The sequence below is a fragment of the Littorina saxatilis genome, linkage group LG16, assembly GCF_037325665.1.
Source record: "Littorina saxatilis isolate snail1 linkage group LG16, US_GU_Lsax_2.0, whole genome shotgun sequence".
Classification (NCBI taxonomy): domain Eukaryota; kingdom Metazoa; phylum Mollusca; class Gastropoda; order Littorinimorpha; family Littorinidae; genus Littorina; species Littorina saxatilis.
The window spans coordinates 44,121,854-44,132,629 of NC_090260.1; the positions used below are offsets into that span (position 1 = coordinate 44,121,854).

The 10,776-nt window shown below is 42.0% G+C and overlaps 1 non-coding gene across 1 annotated transcript; it reads left to right on the top strand.

The window, feature by feature from the left end:
- The first annotated feature begins 10,487 nt into the window (after positions 1 to 10,487).
- Positions 10,488 to 10,560, top strand: Trnat-ugu (transfer RNA threonine (anticodon UGU)). Its single transcript has one exon. It is a non-coding gene; the product is annotated as a tRNA-Thr (tRNA).
- Positions 10,561 to 10,776: the final 216 nt, after the last annotated feature.

Consider the following 10,776-nt stretch of genomic DNA (forward strand, 5'->3'; position numbering starts at 1 on the left):
ACACTAACAGTGCAAACCAACATGGTCATACACTAACAGTGCAAACCAACATGGTCATACACTAACAGTGCAAACCAACATGGCCATACACTAACAGTGCGAACCAACATGGCCATACACTAACAGTGCAAACCAACATGGCCATACACTAACAGTGCAAACCAACATGGCCATACACTAACAGTGCAAACCAACATGGCCATACACTAACAGTGCGAACCAACATGGCCATACACTAACAGTGCAAACCAACATGGCCATACACTAACAGTGCAAACCAACATGGCCATACACTAACAGTGCGAACCAACATGGCCATACACTAACAGTGCAAACCAACATGGCCATACACTAACAGTGCAAACCAACATGGCCATACACTAACAGTGCAAACCAACATGGCCATACACTAACAGTGCAAACCAACATGGCCATACACTAACAGTGCAAACCAACATGGCCATGCAATGGCCACTGTGCAGAAGAAAGTGACTGAATACTAGCAATTTAAAAGACAAGTCGCGTAAGGCGAAAATACAATATTTAGGCAAGTAGCTGTCGAACTCACAGAATGAAACTGAACGCAATGCCATTATTCAGCAAGACCGTATACTCGTAGCATCGTCAGTCCACCGCTCATGGCAAAGGCAGTGAAATTGACAAGAAGAGCGGGGTAGTAGTTGCGCTAAGAAGGATAGCACGCTTTTCTGCACCTCTCTTTGTTTTAACTTTCTGAGCGTGTTTTCAATCCAAACATATCATATCTATATGTTTTTGGGATCAGGAACCGACAAGGAATAAGATGAAAGTGTTTTTAAATTGATTTGGACAATTTAATTTTGATAATAATTTTTATATTTTTAATTTTCAGAGCTTGTTTTTAATCCGAATATAACATATTTATATGTTTTTGGAATCAGCAAATGATGAGATAAACGTAAATTTGGATCGTTTTATAAATTTTTATTTTTTTTTACAATTTTCAGATTTTTAATGACCAAAGTCATTAATTAATTTTTAAGCCACCAAGCTGAAATGCAATACCGAAGTCCGGGCTTCGTCGAAGATTACTTGACCAAAATGTCAACCAATTTGGTTGAAAAATGAGGGCGTGACAGTGCTGCCTCAACTTTCACGAAAAGCCGGATATGACGTCATCAAAGACATTTATCAAAAAAATGAAAAAAAGTATGGGGATTTCATACCCAGGAACTCTCATGTCAAATTTCATAAAGATCGGTCCAGTAGTTTAGTCTGAATCGCTCTACACACACACACAGACACACACACAGACACACACACACGCACACACACACGCACATACACCACGACCCTCGTTTCGATTCCCCCTCGATGTTAAAATATTAAGTCAAAACTTGACTAAATATAAAAAAAGGACTATTCCGACAAATGGAGAATGCTACATGGCTTGCTGTGTCGTACCAGATTTACACGATTTTTTTGATTTTTTTAAACATTGAACTGTGAGCAACGGTAAGATGCAGCTCATGTGATTTGATGGTTGCCCTGTCACGGCATTTGGATTTTAAGCGCAATACTCTTTCTACAGAGGCATACTATTGTTTGTTGCGTTTCTACGACAGGTGTCGATATGTGGAACTGCTGTCTCTCTCTCTCTCTCTCTCTCTCTCTCTCTCTCTCTCTCTCTCTCTCTCTCTCTCTCTCTCTCTCTCTCTCTCTCTCTCTCTTTAATTTTTAATTTTTTATTTTTTTTTATTTTATTATTAATTTTTATTTTTTATTATATAATTGTGTGTCTATGCGTCCCAAGGACAGATTGTAAGAAAAGGCGTAGCCTTAAATCTAAATCCTTGTAAAATAAAGTTCAATTCTCTCTCACTCACTCTATCTATCTATCTATCTATCTATCTATATAATCTATCTATCTGTATATATCTCCTTCTCTCTCCCTCTCTCTCTCCCTCTCTTTCTCTCTCTCTCCCTCTCTCTCCCTCTCTATCTATCTATCTATCTATCTATCTATCTATCTATCTATCTATCTATCTATCTATCTATCCCCTCTCTCTTTCTTTGATAAGAAATAGGAGGCATGATGTGACAATAAGGTATTCAATTTCTCGAACTAAACAAAGGTTTTTAAGTGAGAAATTGCGAGAACAGAGAGCAATGAAACATGCATTCACGTAAGGATGCTAACAAGGAAGTAAGTCCAGTGCAAAGCTGAAAACCAAGAAGTCCATGGACTTGCTTCCATTTGCCAATTTTGTCCTTTGATTACATCTTTTTAATTAGACTTACTTCCTTTAAAAAAAACAAAATTGATCGCACAACTTAGACATTTTGAAGAAAGATGCGCCTTTGTTTTCTATGCAATTATGTAGATAATACTACATGGCTTGCTGTGTCCTGCATACTGTACTTACGTGTATTTTACTCAAAACGTCCCGCAGTCGAGAGGGCCCCAAAGGGGGGGTATCATCACGATCACGGGAAGGGAAATTTTAGCTTTCACGATCACAGTTACCTTGATTTTTGTTTTCACGATCACGAACACCTTGACGAATAGAGGATCATAGAGTGATACAGCTGTGAAAAATGTACGTTGAAAATAAAATGCTTTGCAATAATGCCCATCACGATCACGAAAACAAATGACGATCACAATCACGACACTTGATTTGTTTGTCATCACGGATCACGGGCAAAGTCCCATCACGATCACAGAAACGGAAATTTCGGCAATCACGGTCACAGAAAGGTCAAAAAACGCCAATCACGATCACGATTTTAAACCCTTTGGGGCCCTCAGTCGAGGCAGCCAAATTGAAAACGCTTCGTTTCGAACCTAGATCTCTTCCAAAGCCTCGTGCAATCTTTGACGTAAAAGCAAAGAAATGTCCCTCTGGAATGTGTAGCGTGACGTGTTAGTTCTAAACATCCGTCGATGGGAATTAGCGAGCGCAATTTTTTCTTCTTATGACGTTTGTCTTGGTGACTTTGGCATAATAAGCAATGGAAAAACAGGCATGACCTCATTTACATGATATAGACACGTGTGGTTTGAACGATATCGTTATCTAATGAGTGGTCTCTTTCACGTATGTAGGATACAATAGGATAATCTCTTTTTGACCAAATTTGGACGTACTGCCTTCTGCCAATACACGGCAGATGTGTTAAGCTTTGCAATCAACTCACCCAACTTTTTGTTTGAGTATGATCGTGCACCTGCAGCGAACACGTATGACGTGTCAGGGGTCACCTCCAAAGCATGACCTCCGCACAAGTCCTGCTCAAAGGTGAAGGTCTCACACGACTCGTGCTGGTTGCAAAGAACAGCGCAGTGCACAGTGCTTTTTGCCGGTGACCAAAAAACTACGTTTTGTGTGAAAGTCTTGTCTTGGAGCCCAGAGCCAGAGTACTTCCTTAAGACCACTGTAGCGCCTGCCGAGACCAGGACAGCGGCAAGCAGGAACAGAACTGACGGCATCCTCGGTAGTAGTAAGACCTCCACCAATAGTATTATCAAAGATGCAAAGTCACGACCAGCCAAGCAGATACAAAAAATCAAAACTTGACTAAATATAAAAAGAAGTTTCAGTTAACAGAGAAGAATAGTTAATCCATCTGCCTCCGGCAGTTTCTGGAAGAAGCGGGTGCTGGTATGTAAGACAGGAATAGATGCGCCCCCTACTGGGCGCAGCAGGTACTGCAGGGGGGATATATTTGTGCAAAGCACCGGGGACAGTTCTTCGTCATCCTCCTGTTGCCATGGTCACGATGACATCCACATCACGTGTCGAGCTGAACAAAATGAGCGCGCGACTTGCCACGTACCCGCAACGAATAAATTACTGTGTGTCGGTTTGTTACTGCAGCATTAAACAGACGTTTTTAAACCCGAAGTCAGAACCAGTTACAATAACAAACACGCCTGTTACAATGGATGGAACGTTGTTGTTTAAACCAATCGGTTGTTGTTTTTAGCTCTGGAAACTGACGTAAGATCAACCAACCTCATGTAAATTGCAGAGAACTGTTTGTATGTTTGTTTGTTTGTTTATCTCTGGTTTTCTTTCTCTCGATAACCCACGGCGGGGTTTGGGGGTGGGGGTGGGGGTGGGGGGGGGGTGGGGTGATGCATGTCAGATGAGATCGATTCTGTTTTCACCTTACACTCTGTTTCGTTCTGGGCGTACTAGTTACAAACTAGTCACACTTATGGCAGAGCAGCGCCAAGTGCAGCGCTACCCACGTCGTGTGCAGTGAGCTCTGCAGGTAAGTCAATGGGGGCAGTGGATCGGAGCAAGCTCACTTCGTTAGCACTGTGTCTGAGTGTACATACACACCGTGTGCAACAGAGCAGGCAGTGTGTTTAGGTGCTGCTGTCAAACTCAGTCAAGCCAGGTTAAATTATTAAAATGTTTATCTCTCAAATACACGCTGACAATAGCTCTGTCCTGACATTTTCACCCGGAACCTTCCCCCGTACAAGATTGATTAACTGTAAAAGAATGTGAATTTTAAGGGAACCTGCTACATTGAACTGTGATACTCCTTGAATGTAAAACACTTTTGAATGGTAGATTAGACGGGCGCAATGGCCTAGTGATGAGACGCCGGCCTCCCAAGCTGAAGGTCGTGGGTTCGAATCCCGGCCACGCCTGACGGGTTAAGGGTGGAGATTTTTCCTATCCCCCAGGTCAACTTATGTGCAGAACTGCTCGTGCTTTATCCTCCTTCATGTGTACACGCAAGCACAAGACCAAGTGCGCACGGAAAAGATTCTGTAATCCATGTCAGAGTTTGGTGGGTTATAGAAACACGAAAATACCTAGCATGCTTCCTCCGAAAACGGCGTATGGCTGCCTAAATGGCGGGGTTAAAACGGTCATACACGTAAAAATCCCCTCGTGCAAAAACACGAGTGTACATGGGAGTTTCAGCCCATGAACGCAGAAGAAGAAGAAGAAGAAGAAGAAGAAGAAGAAGAAGAAGAAGAAGAAGAAGAAGAAGAAGAAGAAGAAGAAGAAGAAGAAGAAGAAGAAGAATAGGAGACTTAAAACAAAACAGAGATTCAGATCAATTGCGATCTGTCTCACATGACCGCGTGGGTTTCTTGACACAAACAATAAAAACAATTTGTCCTTTGTCCTTGTCTCAGTGTTTCCTGATGAAGATTATAAAATCGAAAAATCGTATTATTGTGCTGTCCTTGTATCGGCAGAGACATAGATGGAAGAGATGCGAAGCGCTGTCTTTCCGCTCGCGTTATCTTCGCCTACGGCAGGGGCAAGTAATCCTCCCACTAAGCGCCAAGCTGGCAATTGTTGTGTTTTTAAAGAATTATAACTGTTTCATAGAAAATCATAGATAATAAAACATGCAAGCTGTTAATTATTTGCACTCAAGAGAAACAGAAAATCACAAGAAGAAGATTATTGCATCATTTGGTGATTAGAAGATGAATCCTAAAGTAAGCAATTTCGCTCATTTCTCCTTAAAAACTTTTTATCCACACGCCAGTGTAAGTGCGAGAACCACTTGAGTGAGACTTAAAAGTATCAAATTTAATTACAGCGCGTCAAAAATTATACAAACATTATAGGACTGGGTGGCCGAGTGGTAACGCACTTGCGTTCGGAAGCGAGAGGTTGCGAGTTCGACCCTGGGTCAGGGCGTCAGCAATTTTCTACCCCTTTTTCTAACCTAGGTGGTGGGTTCAAGTGCTAATCTTTCGGATGAGACGAAAAACCGAGGTCCCTTCGTGTACACTACATTGGGGTGTGCACGTTAAAGATCCCACGATTGACAAAAGGGTCTTTCCTGGCAAAATTGTATAGGCATAGATAAAAATGTCCACTAAAATACCCGTGTGACTTGGAATAATAGGCCGTGAAAAGTAGGATATGCGCCGAAATGGCTGCGATCTGCTGGCCGATGTGAATGCGTGATGTATTGTGTAAAAGAATTCCATCTCACACAGCATAAATAAATCCCTGCGCCTTGAATTTGTGTGCGATATAAATTGCATAAAATTAAAATAAAAAAATAAAATAATAAATCCCTGCGCTTAGAACTGTACCCACGGAATACGCGCGATATAAGCCTCATATTGATTGATTGATTGATTGATTAATGTATACACCAGTAATGCATTTGCCAGTTAAGGGAAAGTAACGTTGCGCACAAAAGAAAATATTAGCTCCCAAACATTGCCTCCACGCACAATGTAAGGCATGGACTTAGAACAATAACCGCAAGAACCGAGGGAACCGTGTTTTTGACTCACTTCGGGAACCCAATCCTCTCAAATGCGTATTCGTGTGCACACTATTGAAGCTACAGAATATGAATTAAGTTTACTTATCACTGATATCTCTCGTCTGAAGCTGGATATATCCAAAGAAATATGACAGAAAAGCACTTCAAATCGGTGTCAGAGAGCAAGCGAACAACAACGTAGTACGGGATGATGGCTGACAATCGCGCGAGGTCACGCTGACCGAGCGCTGTACCCCAAGAGTTCACGCGAGCGGCCTCGCTTCGCATCTCTTCAATGTATGTCCTTGTGTCGGTGAGTACATAATTCTTTTGTTGTTCAGCTTTGTTCACCTCACCCACAGTCACGTTGCTATTTAGAATTAAAAACATGAAAACAATGTGCATTTTCAAGTGTTAAGTGCATTCGTCCACTTGGAATCGCAACAATAATCAACATCTTGGCGCCAAGAGCTGAGTAGGATTGATAGAAATTGAGATGTTGTTGTTGTTGTTGTTCAAATATGTATGTGCGTAAAGGTGCATGTGTGTTTGCGTGTGTGTGTTTGAGTGTGTGCGGCTATGTTTGTGTGAGCACTATAGTTAACTATGTGTGCTACTTTTGCTGAAAGCATTACGCACTTCGTACATCACACGGTATTCAAAACTGACACAGAAAGTGTGTTCTTGTGGAATTCTGAACAAAAGTGTTTTAAGGAACTGGGTAACATACAACTAACAGTCAATGTAAAACGTTGGTTCGATAAATAGACACACATACACAGACACACACATACACACATACACAGACACACATAGACACACAGACAGACAGACAGACAGACAGACACACACACACACACACACACACACACACACACACACACACACACACACACACACACACACACAAACGCGTGTGTGCGTGCGTGCGAACGTTTCTTCTTACCAAAACGCATGAAGCTCTGTGCTCTTTACCATTCTCGAATACTCACCAGCCTAACCTCCAGTGAAGTTGTCATATTACAGAAAAAACCTGTGACCAACACCTTCAACGATAAAACCGTTGTATGTTGCAAGTGAGAGTGCAACAACTTTGTTTTTATGGGAGTTTCCTTGAGGCCCGCTGTAGCACGAGGAAATTACTCCCCACGACAGATGGATTATTCCGTACAACAATGTTACTCCCCTCACGACAAAAATACTCCCCCTTTGCACGAGGAAATTACTCCCCACGACAGGTGGATTATTCCGTACAACAATGTTACTCCCCTCACGACAAAAATACTCCCCCTTTGCACGAGGAAATTACTCCCCACGACAGGTGGATTATTCCGTACAACAATGTTACTCCCCTCACGAAAACAATACTCCCCCTTTGCACGATGAAATTACTCCCCACGACAGTTGTACTCCCGAGTAAAAATGTTATGCCCACTTTTTGCAAGAAATTATTATTCCCCTTTCACAAAGTTTTGTCCTCTTTTTCACGAGTTTTCATTCATAACCAGCTGGGGAATAAAAAAAAAATCCTGTTCCCCATGCAATAAATCCCCAGTTCCCATAGTTACAGGAAGCAGGTTACATGGATTATCAAAAGCAAACCCAATAGAAACGCTCGGGGATTCGTCGGCTCTTTTCATTGGCGTTTCCCCAGACCTAGACAGACGACACTGCTTCACAATGTTCCCCAAACGAACTGGCAAACGAAAAAGTAAACAAACAACAACACTACTTCATGAAAGGTAATTCATTCATGCCTTATCGCAAACAAATAAAACCTAGCGGTATGTTTTGTCTCCTTACAAAGTCATTGAGTGCGTGTATCTCAGACGTTCGGAGAAACACGAACTTCAAGTTCAAGTCAAACCAATTGACCCCTGACACACAAATTTTGACCCGTGCACAAGACGTTGTATCGATAAACTAAGCGCAAATAAATAATAATAATAATAATAATAATAATAATAATAATAATAATAATAATAATAATAATAATAATAATAATAATTGTCAGTAAGTACTGGTGTCACATGACTGATGTGAACCAGTTGATTGGCTAATGGCGATGCGCTTAAATCTGTTAGCGCACTCTTGGAGTGCGCTAACTTTTCCACAGAGCGTATTCTTACGCCCTTTGCCAAAGCGAGACTGTACTCTCATCCTCAGAATTAATTAATGACATGTAGCTTATATTCTCCACAATACCAAATGACCATAAATCCCCTGCTTCTCAATTAAAGCAGAAGTGGGTTTTTTTCTGACAGATTGCATGTGCCTGTGCCAGTGCCAGTGATCTAAAACTAGAAGCCGCTGTGTTTCATCTCATTTTCGCCGACTTGCATAGATTCTTCTCATAATATGCTGTGTTAGTGGCATGTAGCTTATCATCCACATTTCCAAATGATGAGTTAGTATCAGTACAATTCCAAGCGGCTAACAGAAAACACAAGTGTTATTCCGATAACGTACACAGCATTTGGAAGACTGATTCGATCGACTCTAGCAGACTACACTGAAATACGACTGCATCAGTTCAGTAAATGAATGGTTTCCGAATTATTATTTCAAGGCAAGAACAATCGTAATCGAAAACGTGTAGGGTTCAGAACGTTCTTACCATATAATTATAAGACTTATTACCAGCCTGCCTTATTCGTGCAGACTCAGTGACAGTGCAGACTGCAGTGGTTCGATTGTTCTAGCCTAGCAGTAGCAGACGACATAAACCCCGCTCAGCAAATTAACATGTTGGTCAAATGTGAACGAAAAACCCATCGGGATATAATACGTGTAGGGTTCAGAGCATTCTTACCGTTCATATTTAGTATCAGACTCCCCGATGAGTGAAGATACAACACGAGATATATGCCACATTTATTTTGAAAATGTGCGAACAGTCGAGTCCTTCGAATTCGTGGGGAAGTCAATTCAAGGGGAGTCACTCCGCACGGTCAATCCATCGACGCTCGACTGAAGGTTTCGAATCGCAAATAATGAAGAGCAGAGTCCTTTCTCAGAGTTCAAATGAGGTCTCTGAAAGATCATCACTGTTCAGCTTTAACACTACACTGGAATTTACCAACAGAAATTAAAATGCGTGTGACGAAAGCACGACACACTTGAGACACCGGCCCACACAAAAGTAGATCTTACTGTACACGACCTGACCACACAGTTATGCCTATTCAAATGCGCGTAGCAAAGTGTGCGTTTGGAATCTTCTTTTTTCTATGGCGGTACTGACAATATCGTTATTGAAACAATCCCAGTGCACTAAGGGATTTATAGAGCAAATCTCGAAAATAATTATTGAACTCAGCGCTATGCGCTTCGTTCAATAATGAATTTTCTCGATTTGCTCTATAAATCCCTTAGTGCACTGGGATGTCTCAATAACTTAAATAATAATAATAATAATAATAATAATAACAACAAATCAAAGAACATATCAACAAGAAATGCAGACATCTGACAAATCGGGCAAGCAGAATGACAGGTCTAATGACAAACAAACGGCGGGCAAGCAGAATGACAGGTCTAATGACAAACAAATCGGGCAAGCAGAATGACAGGTCTAATGACAAACAAATCGGGCAAGCAGAATGACAGGTCTAATGACAAACAAATCGGGCAAGCAGAATGACAGGTCTAATGACAAACAAATCGGGCAAGCAGAATGACAGGTCTAATGACAAACAAATCGGGCAAGCAGAATGACAGGTCTAATGACAAACAAATCGGGCAAGCAGAACGACAGGTCTAATGACAAACAAATCGGGCAAGCAGAATGACAGGTCTAATGACAAACAAATCGGGCAAGCAGAATGACAGGTCTAATGACAAACAAATCGGGCAAGCAGAATGACAGGTCTAATGACAAACAAATCGGGCAAGCAGAATGACAGGTCTCATGACAAACAAATCGGGCAAGCAGAATGACAGGTCTAATGACAAACAAATCGGGCAAGCAGAATGACAGGTCTAATGACAAACAAATCGGGCAAGCAGAATGACAGGTCTAATGACAAACAAATCGGGCAAGCAGAATGACAGGTCTAATGACAAACAAATCGGGCAAGCAGAATGACAGGTCTAATGACAAACAAATCGGGCAAGCAGAATGACAGGTCTAATGACAAACAAATCGGGCAAGCAGAATGACAGGTCTAATGACAAACAAATCGGGCAAGCAGAATGACAGGTCTAATGACAAACAAAGAGGCAAAGAGAAACAAAGAGGGGCCCGGGTAGCTCAGCTGGTAGAGCACTGGACTTGTGATCGAGAGGTCGCTGGTTCGAATCCGGGCCGGGACGGACACGGGTCAACTTTATGTGCAGACCCAGAGACGGAAGCCATGTCCCACCCCCGTGTCATCACAATGGCACGTAAAAGACCTTGGTCATTCTGCCATAAGTGCAGGTGGCTGAATACACCTAAACACGCAGACACCTGGGTAGCGCGACTCCGTTGCTGCTAGCTTTCCACTGGGAGGAAGCGACCCGAATTTCCCAGCGATGGGACAATAAAGT